The following is a 17,620-nucleotide window of genomic DNA, read 5'->3' on the forward strand; positions in this document are numbered from 1 at the left end:
GTCCTGCTTGCTGGGCAGGCAGGAGGTGCTGGTGAGCTTCTGCAGAGCCAGCTCCAGGGTAAGCAGCAGGCTAGACACATGGCATCTGGCTCAGGAAGGCTGAAAGCCATTCCCAGGTGTTTCCTCCATCACTGCCATCCCTCCTCATATTTGAAAAGCATACACATAGAATGGTAGTGCCCAAAGTTTTAGGTCCTGATTCCTTCTTTGGGAAATAAGTTAATCTGTCATCCAAACTAGTCTTCCATACTAATGTTAAAACTCATACAGACTACTTCATCAAAGATATGTGTGTAAGGCTGGCTTGACTAGAGAAACAAACCGAAGAAATCTGTACATCAAAGAGCAATTGTATATTAAGAAAACACCCCAGCCCCACCTAGATCAAGTCCTTAAGTCTGATAGTATCCCAGAAGCCCAGTACTAGCCCATACATCTCTGCAGATTCACGCAGCCACCAGCAATGATGCTGAATGCAGGAATGCAGGCAGATCACAGGTAGGTGGGTGAGAAGTCGTGTGGTCCAATAGGAGTGGAAGCATCTCAGAGCTGGCAGAGGTCTCCCCATGGCTCTTCCAGCTCTCTGAGTGTCTCAACAGCAGCAAAGTGAAGAAGAGAGAGACACAGAGAGAGAGAGAGTCTCTGGAATCCTCATGAGAAGGCCACACTCACAAGGAGGCATCGTCAGGCTCTGACCTGATTGACAGGCTAGACTCCACCCCTACACTTATTTATTCAGTTGACATGAGATTATGTAAGTACCACAATGCGTCATGAGCTTAGTTTACCTCCACTAAACAACTATAAAACTATTTCAAGGTTGGTCCCTCTTGGCATCACATTAGATCTTAGAGTTAAAGAATAAGAAAAGGAAGATTATGGGCGGGAAGATGACTGAGCACCTTATCCCATGCCTGAGGTCCAGGAACTGAAAGAACAGCCTTGCCTGAAGTGACTTCGTAGGAAGGAATGTTGCCTTACAACATGGAATGGATGCAGGGGTTCTGGTTCCTGCCCTTGACATGTGTGAGACTTTCTCAGTGCCCCCAGCCCACCCCCCAGCAAGTGTTACAGTCTCAGCTTCCTCATGCTTAGGATGAGTTGATGGAAGATTAGAGATAATGGATGAACAATGCCTGATACGTTTGTTGCTGCCAGTTGCTATTGAATGGACTGACTTACAGGGAGCTTATGCACAACAGAGACAAAGTTGCCTGATCTTCCACCATTTTCGAAAATCACCAGCATGTTAGAGTTCACCGTCCATCTCACCAAAGGTCTCCTATGCCCTCGTGGCTCTCTGCTGCACCAAACAGGATACCTTCCTCCAGCCATCGATCCCTTCTGATCAAAGCAAGCAAGCTGGACCATGCTCTGTTGGGATTCTTAAGGTTTGCAACGACTAATTTGAGAAGGTCTCCAGGCTTTTCCATTCAGTCTATCTTCGTCTGGAGGCCGTTTGAACCAACTGTCTCCTTTGTCCTTGGGTAACCTTGCTGGTATGTGAAATATGAGTCACCTATCTTTCAGAGTCATCGCAGCACACAGGTAATCAAAACAGGACAAATTGACAGGTGGTGGGTCTAACACATAGTAAGACCTTAACTTAAGACAGCTATCGTTATTTATTTTATAAGTATTCTCTGCTGTGATTTTGTGGTGTCTAGGGCAATCTTTGAAGGATTCCTATTAGTACAGAGGACTAGCGCTGGGCTGCTAACAGAAAGGTGAGCAATCTGAGCTCAAAGCCACTCCAAGCAGAGATGTGGCAGTCTGCCTCCATCAAGATTACAGCCTGGGAGACTCTATGAGGCAGTCTTCCTGGGCCAGTCATCATTAACTCGTGGCAAAAGATTTGTTGTGGCTTGGATCTAAAGCAGTCTTTTACGGCCGAGGGGCTCTCAGAAGTGCAGGCAGGTTGGACATTCTCATACCCAGTAACAGAGACATGGAACTGGAAGACGCCAATGGATAAGTACCCAATGGGTTTCCCTAGTGTCCTGTCTTGATGAAGAGAACCGGCTATCATCCTGGTCAGGAAACTGGCCTACTCCTCCACTAGGAACTCAAGGAAGAAACCTTATTATGTGATGGGTAGTATTCAGGGAGACCCAGCGGCACTGTTGGGTGAGGTTGGACTGCTAACTGCAAAGCTGGCTGTTCAAACCCACCAGCCACCCCTTGGACTGAAGAGGAGGCTGTCCGTCCCCATAAAGACTACAGCCTTGGAAACCTTGCAGAGCAGCATTATCGGTTGGAACCGACTCAAAGGCAGCGGGTTATTGGCATGGAGATGACAAAATAGAAATCGGAGAGGGAAAAGGGAAATGCTGTCCACTCTCTAGCTTCAGCTCAGAATGTGTTGTCTCAGCCCAGCCTTCCACGGATGGCCGATTGCCTCCCGGGGGAGACTGGGAGCCATCGGGGGAGATGCTGGAGCTATATCAACAGTCAGGAAACATTGATGTGTAAATCAGAGAAAGGCCATCTCTCTGTGAGGTTCATGTTTGGTTTAGGATGTTTTTGAATTTGAGATGAGAAAACGAACACTGCCCGAGGGACGCCCTGTAAGCATGGGAAACCACAGACTTTGGAGAGCGTGGGCTGTGCAAATGTGTGGGTTTATAGTTTCCACACACTGCTCAATTCTAGCCTTAGTTCCTTTCCATCCTTGCTCAGAGTGTCCAGTGACCACACACACACACACACACACACACACACACACACACCCAAAACCGTGTACAGTTAATAGAAACCAAATGTGCCAGTAGCTTGCAACTCCACATACTCCTTGTTTTCCCTTTTGCATTAATTTCAGAATCTATCTCCTTGAGTTCATGTTTTCCCCAGTTCATTCCACCCACAAAGCCCCAGTGTTTATCTTCTGAAAGTGTTTTGTCAAACTGCACCGAGAGACTTCAGTCTCCATTGATGGGTGAACTTGCTTGCCTTGTTTCATTACTCAGATGGCTTTCGTCACAGATGGGGACTTTGACCTTTTAAAATTCCTGTTGCCGATTAAATACCAAACGCAGCGGTCCACAGAGGAGTTAATAGACAGTGTCAGCACACGCAGTAAGACCTCTCAGAGGGGTCAGGTGATTAACTCTCAGGGAAATGGAGATCAAATGGTCAGACGCAAGCTTTCATGCACACTGGAGTCTGGCTGGGAGCTCGGCCTTCCTTGAGTCCTAGGTTGTGACACGCTGTGCTCTTGGCTAATAGGAAAAGAGGGCTTTTTCTTCAAAGCAGTAAAGGTCTACATTACCGCTTCCCTCTTCACGGCACTTCCAGGAGCTTCAGTCCCCGTCTGCACTGTCCGCCTGTCTGTCTGTCTGTTGTGCTGTGGTGGTTTGCCTGTTGCTATGATGCTGAAAGGCTACCCGCGTTTCTAAGACTAGCAATGTCATCCATGGTGGCCAGGTTCCAATGGAGCTTTCAGACTAAGACAGACGGGAAATCAAGACCTGCTCTGGTTGACTTCAGAAAATTAGTCATTGAAAACCTATTCTCTGGTATAATGCAGGAAGACGAGCTCCTTGGGCTGGAAGGAGCTCCCTGGACTTGAGCAGACCAGTGACTGTAAAGACCGTGCAGGCTGTGTCACATCTGGTTCACTGTACATGGGCCCATCCTGAGTTGGAGCTGTTGACGGCAAATCCTAACAGTATCACCCTAGGCCGACTTGTCATCTGGCCCTGGTCTATAACCTCCCTTGATCGTGGTCTTCTGTGGCGGCTAGGCCGGAACTCCTACCTTTCTGCTCCTCCTTGCTCTCTGTGTCTTGTCCTATCCCACCCGTGTCTTTTCCAGGGGCTCACTAAGAAGCCACTTGGGTACATGAGGTCTATCGCCCACAACTAGACTGCATCTTTTGAAGTTACTAAGTTGGAAGTTAGGGAACCAAGAATGAAGTTAGAAAATGTTTTATGCTGGGTGAAAGCTCTGCTAACGTATTTATTGCTTTATAATGGGACAGAGGCTTTAAGTTGCTACACTTCTTGAATGGCCTGTAAATTTGATAGAAGAGGCTTTGTGCCATCGTCTCTCGACCCGTTCCGTTTTCACCTGTGGTTCCTTCTTTCTGTTGCCTGCCTTTGGGCGGTCTGTTCCTTACGCTCTACTACAGCGAAGGAACAGTCCTGGAGGGAAACTAAGGGGAAATATACATCTTATAGTCGTTCTACTTCTGAATCTGTTCTTACATTTTTGGGAATGGGAAGCTGAAATTGTGGGTCAAATAAATTTGGGGGTTATGTATTATTATTGCTTAGCACGACAATTAAGTATGGGGACTTAGCATCAGGTAGACCTGGACTTAAACTTGAGCAAATTTATTCAACTCTCAGCTTTAATTTTCTCTGTGTAAAATGGGGATGATGATAATGACTTCATAGGCAATTAGGAGGCCTCAGGAAGGGAATACTCTACTCCCAACACAGGGAAGTACTTCTTCAGTGCTGTCATTACCACGCGCTGCACGTCTCCATGACCGAATGGCGAAGCGCTGTTCCACAGCCTCAATCACTTTACAGTCACCGTGGCAGGATCTTGCTGAGACTTGCCTTCATTGCCACAAGGTCGATTCTCATTCAGAGCCACCTTAGAGGACAGAGTAGAACTCACTGCCTGTGGGTTCGGAGACTGGAGCTCTTTATGGGAACAGGCTTTTAATCCCCTTCTCTGTCCTTCTCTTTGTTCAAACAGGGAACAGGCTACTATTAATTGGACGGACGAGCTTGTGGGGATCCCTTTCCAGTGATGCCATCAACTGAAAAACCGCATTCCCCGCCACCAAGTTGATTCTGACTCATACGGACCCTATAGAACAGAGTAGAACTGCCCACTTTAGGATTCTGAGATTTCATAGGAGTCAACAGCTTCGTCTTACTCCCTCGGAGCCACGCATGGGATTGAACCACTGACCTCGTGGCCAGTAGCTCAGGGTTCCTGTATGTCATCAAAAGTCACCCAAATCTCATTCAGTGGAGGAAGACGGTTTCAGTGCAGAAGACCTGGCAGGGCAAATGGTTCAGCGATTGGTTGCTAACCCAAAAGTTCGGGGTCTGAAGCCACCCTGCAGTGCCACAGAAGAAACTCTTGGTAATCCCCGTCCATAAAGATTCAGTCAAGAAAGCCCGGACGGGCAGTTTTCCCCAGTCACGCGGAGTCACTCTGTGTCACACAAAATGACTGTACACGACTTAACAACTGCTCTGTGCCCAAAGGCACACGACAATGGGCAAGTGGCCTTTGCGAATCACCTGCAAGGAGACTTGATCTACATTTGTATCTGCAAGAGCCTGCACATTTGGGGCCTGGCACGTGAGCGTTCTATGGTGTCCCTTCATCAGTCTTTATTCTTCCGCTAGATAAACCATCCTAGGAGATCTAGAATGGCTCCAGGCCAGTAAACTCCTTAAACACCAACAGCGAGGACCTCTAGAAATCCAGTCTCTCTAAGGACGCACTCAGGAGGGCTCACGCAACATCACAGAAAAGGAAGTTTTGGGGATTTCCGCCTGCACGCTCAAGTACTTAGGGTCCCTCTAACCTCGTCTACATCCTCCTGCCTATATGAAGTGCCTAGCTTGATGGAGTACTCAAGTAATTTGTTTTTCTTTTTTCTAATTTGACCCACTTAGTCCAACCATGTTGTTGTCTTGATATTCAGGCTTTACCCAGGGTCCCAGGGCTGGGTGCCCACTCAGTCTGACATGAGAAAGAAGCTATAAAACATGACAAGACCCTTTGGGTGACCTGATTATGATGGGGCTGTTCCAGGACACTTTCAGATTCTTGGTCTCCACAGAGTTTTCTCAAAGTATTGTGGGATGGGAAAAGGATTTCAGTTCTGTTCCCAGGAACGCTGGGACCCGTCCAACTCATTTCCTGCCTCCAGCTTAATTAAAATCATGACGTCAATAACAATAACAACACCTTAGAGTACATTGCCGCCAGGAGCAGAGGGGCTTCAACAAGTTCAGGGGGACATTCCATTATCTTTTCATTCCATTTTCCCTGACCTTTTCAAAGCCCCCGCATCTACAGTCCTACCTTTGCCCTCACACTGGGTATGCGAGGTTGGCTGGGCTAAACAGAATAAGAATAACCTGCGTGGATTGAGCACTTTCTACGGGCTAGATTTTATGCTAAGTATTTACATTCTCACAATAACCCTCCATAACACTAGACTCTGAAGTTCAGGTGGAAACTAGAGAAGTTCAAGAGCTCACCATGCTGCTTGAAGATGACCGAGAGGCGTCTGCTGACGTCCGAGGTCTTCCTCCCTCTGGGAGCTGTGCCCTCCACCATTGGTCTCCAGGGACCGAGAGACTTCGTTGAGGTTTCATCATCATGAGGACTCACAGGGCTGCACTCCAGAGCTCTGGTTCCCAGGCCAGCACACTTCACATTACAGTGCGCTAAAGGGACTCTATATTTTGGATTATTAAACTTTAAGAAGCGTATAAAACCACTTAATTTTGCTTGCCCCACAGCTGGGGCTGATTAACTTAGCAAACACTTTAAATAATCACACCTAGTGCTGCAGGACCCGCAAGGCTTCGGGAGTTGGGGCTCCAGGTCTCCGTCAGCAGCACTACCCCACTGACCTGGAGCTCAGACCTAGCTGACAGCCAGAAGCACAGTGTTAGCTTAAAAACGTCTGAGGTCCCCAATTCCAGATGAAGTGCGGCCCAGGCCTGGATGACTCTTTCCTCTTTTTTAAATATTGTGAAAAAATATATAACAGTTTGCCTTTTTCACCATTTTCAAGAGTAGGGATTTACACAAGAGTCACACCAAGGAGCTCAACGCTACCCACTGCTCTGTCTGAGAAGTCGTTCAGCCAGAATTCTCCTTATAGGCCAGGCTGGTGAGACTGTCTCATGACCTTTGGGAATGTTATCAGGAAACACCTGTCCCTGGAGAAGAAATTGTGCTGGGTAGAGTAGAGGGGCAGCGAAAAAGGAGGCCCCCAACAAGGTGGATGGACCCAGTGGCTGCAAGAACAATAGGCGCCAATGTAAGAACGATTGTGAGGACGGGGCAGGACCCGTGGAGTTTCCTTCTGTTGTCCAGAGAGTCGCTATGGGTTGGAACCAGCACAATGGCATCTAACAACAAGAGAGAGGTCAGAGATCAAGACAGCATGGGAGCGCCCAATGTTTCCTGTTAATATTTAATGTCATCAGGGGTTGGAACCAACTTGACGGTATCTCTATGACAGCTTGCTAACAACAAGCGTGCCAAGTCATGATATGGATTGTGTCACTTCCCCCACTATGCATTTCCCAAAGTATTTTCATCTCACAGACAGCAACTCAGGTGGGCTGACACAGTGACTCACCTCACACTCTCCTTCCCAGCTTCGGCTAAGCTTCCAGCACACTTTTGTCTTGATTCACTTACCCATTGTAGATGTTACATGTAAGTGGGATCATACAGGAGGCTGCCCTTTGGTGACTGATTTGTTCCACTCAGCAAGATGTTTTCCAAGTTAGCCCATGTGGTAGCATATATCAAGGCTTCATTTCTCGGTATGCCTGAGTCATATTCCCTTGAATGGATACACCACAACTGTGCATCCTTTCATCCGCAGTTGGACACTTGGGTGGTTTCTACCTTTGGGCTACTGTGAATCAAGAGGCGATGAACTTGAGTACAGGTATCTGCTTGAGTTCCTGTCTTCAGGTTTGGGGATATGTCCCTGGGAGTAGGACTTCCAGGTTATATGGGAATTCTGTTTAACTTTTTGAGGAAAGAGGGCACTGTTTTCCACAGCAACTGCACCATCTGACATCTCATATTCCCATCAAATGAGGGCTCCCATTGTGCCTGAAGTATTTTTTAGAAGCTCCCAGCTTATACGCAGGGCAGTCAACAGCTGGGAGTCATTGACTGAAGGCATCAGCGGCAATCATCTTGGAGTGTGCCTTCTGCGAGCTCCAGGCTGGGCCCTGCGGTGGGAGCAGTGGGGATAGCACGCTCTCTTGGTCTAGCTTGTGTCTTGGCTAGCCTTCCACAGAGAGACATGGGCCCATGAACCCGGCTTCATATAATACTTAGCACAGGGCCACCCAATCTTGAGTTTGGGGATGTTACACGCAATAGACCAGGAATTTGTAACTTAACACCTATAGCGGCTTTCTATGCGTGAGGTCGGGGGGTTTGAGATCCCTGAAATCAAACTGTGTGTCTAATCAACAGAGGGGGAGTTCCTTGACTTTTTGCAGTTTCTCAAAGGTGATTGTAAGCCAAAGGATCTGCTTCTAAGCTTTGCAGAAGCTGCCAAGTACAGTTGAAGACCAGATAGCAGAGCTGGAAGAAGCTAAGAGAGCACAGCTTTGGCAGCAAATGAGAACAGAGCTGTGAGAACCGCTGGCGTGCGGGCTGCAGACGTTGGTGTGACCAAAAGAGTCAGCATTTTTAAGATGCTCCCTAGACAGTGGTCATGAGTAACGGGGGCTGAGAACCACTGGGTTAGTGTAACCTGCTTAGATGTCCTATGCAGAGACTGAAGCTTAACCAATTTCTGCTCCACATTGTCTCTGCCACTTTTCGAATACTATTTATTATAAACCGTTCCCTAGACAAGCCCATGTGATGACCCTGCTTTCATTCTGATCTCTGACAACTCCCCTCCTCCCACCTTACCTTACTATCTTCTTTCGTTTCTCATAAATTATTTATTTTTTGACTTCTCAGAAAACAAACAAGCCCCGAAACTAGTTTTACATTCTGATGAGAGTATATCTCGGGCCAGGGCTGGGGAAAGGGAAGTGAAGCCCCTTTCCTTGGATACCAAAGTTTAGGGGTGCTAGAACACTCAGTCATCAAGGTAAATGATATCTAAAAGCACAGTTTTAGAAAAAAATTGATGAAAAACCAAAAGCAACCAACACACCAAAGCACAACCCCAAAACTCCTAATGATGAAAATATCAGGATTTTAAGACAAAGTCAGAATTAATAATAGTGTTATGGAGAGTCACATGGAAACCTGATCTAAAGAGAAAACAATCTGTAATGTGGACCTTGTTTATTTAAACTTACTGTGTTCATTATGAATTCTTTTGCAATAAATTTGAGTTTTTAAGACAAATGCATTAAGATTGTTTATCCTGATTGAGTTTTGGGTGCCCTCTTAATTTTGCATATGCAGATGGTCTCACTTCACCTCCCCCTCCACGCAGTATTCTAATCAGAAAATTAAAATAGGTTGGGGATCTTTCTGATAAAATGAAAAATAAGATTTGTATGAGTGAAAGGAGAGAGAAAGGTTTGTGAGTGTGTAGGCGCTGGCCTTTTTGGTGTATGATCATGCCCTTGTCCTTAAGAATATTTCTTCTCCTGACTTCCTGCTGTTAAGAAAACTTGTCAAAAACTTGGAAATAGGGCAAAGAGAGTAGGCAGAATGCCTTTTCAATTTCATATAAGGGCAATAACAATGCCCATGAAAGAATTTCTGAGGTTGTGTGTTTTCATCAACTAATTGCTTGTTGTTTTTTCTAATTCCGGAAGCTACATGCTAACATTGTGGATTTTTGTTTGGTAGAAGTGTTAGGCTGGGTTGACTAGAGAAATAAATTCATAGACACTCAAGTGTATGAAAAAGAGGTTTATATAAAAGAGCAGTTGAATATTGAGAAAACATCCCAGCCCAGTCCAGATCAAGTCCATAAATCCTATATTAGCCCATATGTCCAATACCAATCTATAAGCCCTCTTCAAACTCACAAAACATATGCAATCACACTGAATGCAGGAAGATCACAGGCCAGTGAGAGGAAAGTCTTGTGGATCCAGTGGTGTTGTAAGCGTCTCAACACTGTTGTGGGTCTCCATGTGGCTCCTGGGCTCTAGTGTAGCTCCATGTGTCTTGTCAACAGGAATGTCTTGCAGGGAATGTGTCCCGCCTCCAGCAAGCTCTTTATCTCCATAGAGCCCCCAAATGAGGTCATCAAGCTGCGACCTGATTGATAGGCTAAACTCCACCCCTTCACCCTCAATCCTCTCAAATTGACAACAGATTATGTAACTCCACAATAGGGATGCAAGTCATTCCCGTCTGCAGGAAAACAAACAAAACACACACAACAAAATTCCAATGTGTAGAGTTTATTCTTCTGTAGGCCATTCACTGGTTTGGGATCTAACCCACCCATCAACCCTACACTTCCTTTTGTAAATTGTACGTAAATATACAACCCCTCAGTTTTATTGTCACTGATCTTAACATCATATTGGTCACTCCTCAACTGATGACATGAATAGAAGTCTTTGATGGGTTCTTTTTTATACGTACATGAAGGGTCATGATTTGACCTTTCGCACACTGTGCCTCACTCATCTTCTGCACTTGTGAGGGCTCACACCCCCCAGGGGTCAGGTCCACCTCGGAGACACACAGAAAGCCAGCAGCAGCCGATGAGGCCGCACCCTTGGTTATACTTGCCATGGCATGGCACCTCGCACGTCCCAGTCACTCAGATATCTGCTGCCTGTGGTGTGTTTACTCCCCCATTTTCCCACGTTCATTAGGCTCCACATCTGAGATCCCCAGTTTGGCTCTAAGCCATTGAAAGGGAATGACTTTCTGAGGACCCAGCACTTAGCCAGAAGGCGAGCTTACCTAATGGAAGCCATCACCCAAAGGGGAGATTGGGGTGTAGCATCCCAGGCAGAGCTGAACCCCCATGGGGTACCCTCAAGCCTGTTGTTTAGGGTTCACAGCCCTGGCTTGATATTAGAATAGCTAGGGAGTAAAACAAAATATCCAAGCCAGGACCCCTGATTCCAGAAAGCCTGATTTACCTTACCTGAAGCCAGGGATGGACGTATATTTTGAAAAGCTCCCCCCACCTGCGTACCCCAAGTCTCCCAAGGCAATCTGTGGAGCTGAAGGCTGTCCCCTTCCCCTCTCTCTCCCTATCCTAGACCAGGGGTGACCGTAGCTGTGTTCAAAGCACCCCACCCCCTTTGGTGGATCTCTCTGTGGTCATCTTGGTGGTGGGGCCTTAGGGGATCCAGGAGCTACAGAAAAATCCTGATTCCTAAAATAAACTCTGTGTATCCACCATCGCCCAGTTGGTGCCTACACACAGAATATTCTCTCGCTCTCTCTCTTTTCCCCCCAAGCCACCTTAGAGGCAGAAGCCCACCTTGACAGGCCAGGAGGCAAATTGAAAACTATAATAGTTTTCACCATTCTCTAAAATCTCCTTTTCAGAAGCCTGCCTCCCCCTCCTCCTCCCACGGACAGACCTTTGCCCTGCTGCTTTGCACATGATCCATCCCCTGGCCCTCGCCTCGGGCCTTCCTCCCCCCTGAACATTAATGGGGTGCTGGTGATGAGAGACAGTGGGCTTCTCTGAGCGCGCCTCTTGCGCGCCTCGCTGCCATCCCAGCCTGGCAACTTCAAAGCCTGTTTCGATTCTCCGTGGAGCCCCGCAGCCTGGGTCAAAAGTGCAGGCCTCTGCGCCGATGGCAGGAGCTGGCCCACCGTGTCCAGAGCTGAGCACACACGGTGTTTTCTGTCTCCTCCACCGCCTCCTTCCCAAATCAATCTTTACGCTGCAAAGATAAGGCTTTCTTCTTGGGTCCGTGTCCCCCTGCCTCGCTTTCCCTTCCGTTTCAGCTCAGGCAGCCCTTTGTCAAGGGGAGTGCGGGTAATTTTTGCCCCCCTCACAAATATTTAATCTTTTCCAATCTGCCCTCTGCACCGCCTGTCAGTTCCTGTGGTTGAAGCCGCTCTGTTTATTTTAGCTGTAATAGGATACCGTTTGGAAAAGTGATGCCGAAGTCCGATTACTTATGAATTTGGGCTTTCTTTTGCATGAATGCTTTTCAAGGCAACTGTAGGTTTATTTTTTCTTCCTCTGCGGAATGATGTTGCCAGCGGGGGTGTGGTCGTGAGCAGGAGGGAAAGCTAAAGATGACTTTTTAACTTCCTAAACGTTAGCTTGGAAATGGCAGCCACAGAGACCCATGGAGCCAACGGGTTTCTCTCAGCCAGGGGGCTTCGCTGTGCCCCCCGACGTTGTGTCAATATGTCAGAAATTGCCTAACCGTTGAAGCCGATTTCCTCCTGAAACTGTTGGCTGCAGTTGGTTCTAACTCATAGCAACCCTGCAGGACAGAGTAGACCAGGCCCCTGGAGTTTCCAAGGCTGCGCAGCTTTGCAGAACCCTGGTGGCGCAGGGCAGTGGATAAGGTTGGCAGTTCTAAACCACCAGCCACCCTGGAGGAGAGAGACGGGGTCTCCTACTTCCAGGAAGGGTTGCACCCTCAGTGTCCTCTTATGGGGTCTCCAAGTCGGGATCGACTAGATGGCGGGGAGGGAGGGACATGTGTCTACAGAAGCAGACCACCTGCTCTTACTCTGAACCGCCAGCTTTTTATGGTCCGCAGATGAGTGCTTAATCTCTGTGCCACCAGACTTCCAACAAAACACAGGAAACCAACCAAACCAAAGCCACTGACCACGTAGGTGGTCAAGATTGTCTTGTTTATTTCTTCCCCCAGATCATTTCATTAGGAGCTAATGACGATACCATACCGTTCCATAGTTCCGTCACATCAAGCAGTATTGGATTGCTACCACAATCTGTTCCCAAACATTTTCTTCCTCCTTGAACTCCTTGATATCGGCTCCTCTTTACCCACTACCTTCCCCACCCTACCCCCCAGGAACGCCTATTCTAATCACTGCCTTTATAAGTTCATCAAACCTGGGCTTCATGTCCCAAAACACAGAGGAACACATATCAAAGATTCAGGAAGGCTTCCACTGGCATCTGTAGCCTTCTGCAAACTAGACTCTCACAATTTAAGCTCTGATACTATTCCCTCCTTCGGCTTTGGATTACACAATTTACGATTTTGGGGTCATGGATGCTGGTGTGCTTCTTCCATGTGGATGTAGTTGACACATCACGTCAATGGCTGTTTGTTTGGAAACAAGCCTTTAAGACCCCAGGTGCTACAAGATTGTCATTCTTTATGGGAGCAGACAGTCTCATCAATCTCCCTCGGAGTGGCTGGTGGGTTCGAAGCACTGACCTGTCAGGTTAGGAGCCTGATGTCTAACTCATGACACCCCCAGTGTTCCTTTAAAATATACTAGAGAAAGAAAAATGAAGAGCATAAAAGTAACCAATTAAAAAAAATTAAGACCCACTATGCTCTTTTTTTATTATTATAAATACTTTTATTGGAGGCTCTCCCATCTCTTATCACAACCCATACATTCATTCATTTTGTCAAGCACTATTGAAAAGTAACCAATTTTTAATAAGAGCCTGGCTTCTGATGTTGGTTCCGGCATGACCTCCAAGTCTCACCACCACCGGGTCCGGCAACCACACTTTTATTTGACAAACAACGAAATGGAGAAGTATCTTGTGTGTGTTCACAGGACCAGCCATGGGTGAAATGTGCCCACAGCCAAGGCTGTTCAGCTCGGCAACACACTCTGTAGTCATCACGCTGTTGGCACAGCCCGTGGTCTACCGGCCTGGACACAGTGCCCACGGCCATGGTGACCATGTGTTTTGGATTTTTCTGAACTCTACTGACTTGCCCTATTTTCTTCCAATGTTGGAACACATCACAGATCAAGGATCCTCATTTTTGTTTGGAAAAGTGTGCACTATCATATTTCCGCTCTCGATTCAGGACTGGGCGGGGTTTCGTTCGTTGTGCATAAAGGTGTCTAGGCCTTGGAACTGACTCAGCGACACAGAAAAACAACAGTCTTGATTCAAGCTGCCCCCTGAGTACGAATGGGGGTTCCTGGAAAGAGGGAGCCCATCAACCCGTTGAAGGGAGATTTGCAGTGATGTCTGGAGAGGAAACCAAGCAACGAGAAGAGAAAGGAGTCCTGGTAAAACTTGGCCTTGAGATCCAGACCTGAAAATGCCGCTGGCTAACCCAACTATTCACCAGAAGAGGGAGGAGGAGATGAAGTTCAGAACAGTCAGCGAGGAGCTTTTATTAGTGTCATATGCACCACACTTTGGAAAAGAATGCTCATGTGAGGAGAATCTGGTGCTAGAGTCAATGAAAAATGAAAAAGCTACAATTCCGACTTTATCAAAGACAGAGACAGAGACAGGACCAGAAAAAAAAATCCTGAACACCACCGTGGCAGTTATCACCGAGTTGTGAGCACATTGTTTTTATAGTTTAGAAAATAGTTTCTCTATATGTTAAGGTAAGAATTTGTTATTGCTGGAGAACTCAACTCATCAAAGGTGAAGAATCCAAAGAAGGAAAAGTTAAAGGAAAATCCCATTGTCAAGTAGATGGTGTTTCGTTCGAGTTCTTTATCAGGGGGAGGCCACACTGTAAAAGTTGTACAAGGTAAGGACTCTTTTCGGGGTTCACATTCGCTGGCCTCCTCCTCTCCTCCCTTCCCTGTGAGACTGCGTTGACTGGACTCTGACCTGTGTTCCCCCTTCTGTCTGCTGCCATTTGAGTGTCAGTTCACAGAGATGAGCGTGTGTATCTGTGAACTTGAAGAGCCTGGAAATGATGCTCTTGCTCATTTCGTTGCCTCTGTGATGGATAAGAGCGGGAAGGAAATGAGGGGAAAGGAGAGTCACCCATTCTGATTAGAGGGAGGCCTGGTGGCTTCTCCAGCCACGGGTCGACCTCGTCTCTGACCTCTCCGGGGCAGAGGGGCTCCTTTGCAAGCTGATTGCGAATTTCCATCCGACACATCACTGTGCACAGAGAACTGCTAGCCCCGGAAGCTCCACTGGAACGGCTGCCCTGAGAGACAGTCACATCCAGGCTGGTGCTTCACCACGCCATGTGGCACCCTTCATCTGCAGGACATGTAGGGCCTGAACCCAGCAAGACGGTGCAAGGGGACTGCACTTGTAGGGAGCTGTGTACCTGCATTAGCAGATATGATTTTCATATCTTAAATATTTAAAATCTATAAATGTGATTTTTCAGTTGAAAAACTACCTACAATTGTCAATTTCAAATTTTAGAAATCTAGATTTTTCTTTTCATTTGGGGGAGGGGAGACAGCATACATCTTTCAATGACCCCTACGAGATTCTTAATTTTCTTCCTTTACCTGGAAGAGATCAAATTTTAGGTGAGAGCCTTTCCTATGTTTTTTCCTATCAACTGTTTCGGAGTTGCGAACACGCAGTGAAGAAGGCAGGCTGCAGATCTAGCCTCAATTAGCTCCTGTTCCAACAGGAACGAGGCCATTGTTCTTTTGCTGAGTTCTGATGATTCCAACAGGACACGCTTCCCCACAGAAATACTGCGGGCCTTTCTGTAACAGTATCTTTTTAGGAAATGAAGATTCTGTCACTCCATGTCACAAGGCTGTTATGAGGAGCAGATGCAATTCTGAATGTGAGCCTGATTTGAAAATAAAAATGCCGTACACGCAAGGTCTTATTTGTTTTCTCATACAATTCTACGTGTTTACTGGTAACCTCAAATCCATATTTTAAACTATCAACTACTTACTACATGCTCAGCACTGCAGAAGGTAGTGCAGAGGATACAGAATGATCAGAATGGGCTCAGGCTTCAAGGAGCTTACAGACTAGTGGAACACCCATCCTTGGCGACCCACTCGCATGGCACACACCTGGCCATTAGGGACTCAGAGAAAAGGGACTTGGGGTTTCAAGAAGCAGGAGCAGCTTCATGTAGGGGGAGTAGAGCATGGACAGGCTGCAAGGAGTATTCCAGTCTTCAAGGTTTGGGAGAAAACAACCAACTAAGACAACTAATAAGAATGTTACACTGGGGTTAGGAGACACCAGGAAAAATGGTAGACCAGACCAGAAAATAAGTTGGGAAGCAAGGGGCAGATGATCGGGATAAAGTTCCATGAATCAGGCAGAACCAAATCCCCCAAGACAGAATGACTTCACATGTGCTGGCTTCTACATCCCAATATTCAACTGTCAACTCCATTTATCTGATAACCAGCTGATAACATTGTTATAAAGAGAAAATAGGGGAGGGGAATCTATTTCCATATGTCTTGGAAACTCTGAAAGGCACTGTAAATGGTTGTTGGGGGTTTCAATATACCTTATATTAAATAAAGATAACCCAGGAATGGAACTAATCTTTCTCTCTTGAATTTTGGAGGGAATTAATTACAGAAAATGATCCAGGAAAAAATATAATTTTTATCCTAAAAGTTTTATTTATAGAAATACTAAATAAATAAAGCCTTTGAGTAGGGAAATGCTGGGCTTGCATGCTTAGAAAATTTTATGGGTTTTGTAAAAAGATAGATCAATCAAATTTTAGAGCCAGCCAATTTCCTTTCATCTTGAATTTCAAAGCATGCATTTTGAGGATTGGTGTTTTATCATTGCCTTAGACTTTGAATGGCTGGGGCCAGGTCCATGCCAACCTAGGTCATTAACATGGTGCCATTGATCTTAATGAAGTTGGAGGTTTGGCCAACGATGGGAACCACAAGGTAGATAGATGTATGCAGAACAACAATAATTAAAAATGCTTATTTATGGACTTTGATAAGCACAGAAAACTGCTTGAGGGCAGCTTAAGGCATCCTAAATTATTCTATTTTTTTTCAGCCAGTTTATAGAATTATTTCTCAATTCTGTTGATTTTTTAAAAACTTTCTCCCCTTCTATGATTTGTCTTACCAGCTAAATTATCACAAGATCCTATGTTTGCTCAGAAGTCTATACAATGCTTATATTTCTTGGACAGTTCAGATTTTTTAAGGCCCGTGCAGGCAAGTCAGGCCGATAGACATGAAATGAGCCAAGGAAAAACTTAGGCTGCGGAAAACAAGAGAGTGTTTAAGGGTTATTGAGATGCTGTCTGAATTTACCAGGCAGCTCAGGAGAGCACTTTCTTGTAAGTGGGACATCTCTATTTAGTACATTGCTTAGGGCAGGTTGTATTCAGCCTGCTACTTTACCCTATAGCTAGATCCACACAGCTTGAGCTATCTCTACCCAACAGAGAAAGGAAAAGAGGCCATCCACCATATTTTGTGGATTATAGGGGCAGCCATCCATGGGGGGATCAGAGGTCATCCTGAGAGTGTCCCTGTGGGGTCTTGAATCACCCCCCACTGCTGTGACATGCCAGGAAACTCCCCTCAGATCACCAGATGCCTGAGAAAATCCATACAATCCACATGTCAGGGGTTGGAAACAGTCTTGTCATGACGACACAGGTTTGTTTTCCTTTATATTTAATCAATGTAATTGAAAGGGGAGGTTTTGAGTGCAGGAAATGGCAAATGACTGGCTGCTAAGCAACAGGTTAAAGCTGGATGGCCCTCGGAAGGAAGACCTGGTGATCTAATCCCAAATGATCCGCTATTGAGAATCTGATGGAGGAGACTTCCACTCTGACCTGCCTGGAGTCATCGTGAGTCAAAGCCAATGTCATGGCAACTGGTAAATGGCCATTTAAAGAATGTTGGAGGAAGGCAGGGGGCTCTTTGGACACTAGGAATAGAAGCTCCAGCTACTTGGTCCTACTAGACTGTCCATCTGGACATTCCTGAAGAAGTGGGGAATGTTCTCTCTGCAGAATTGAGCTGAGGAAGTAGAGTATCCCATACCAGGAGGATAATGGCCTAA

This window comes from Tenrec ecaudatus, chromosome 5 (genome assembly GCF_050624435.1).
Source record: "Tenrec ecaudatus isolate mTenEca1 chromosome 5, mTenEca1.hap1, whole genome shotgun sequence".
Taxonomy (NCBI): domain Eukaryota; kingdom Metazoa; phylum Chordata; class Mammalia; order Afrosoricida; family Tenrecidae; genus Tenrec; species Tenrec ecaudatus.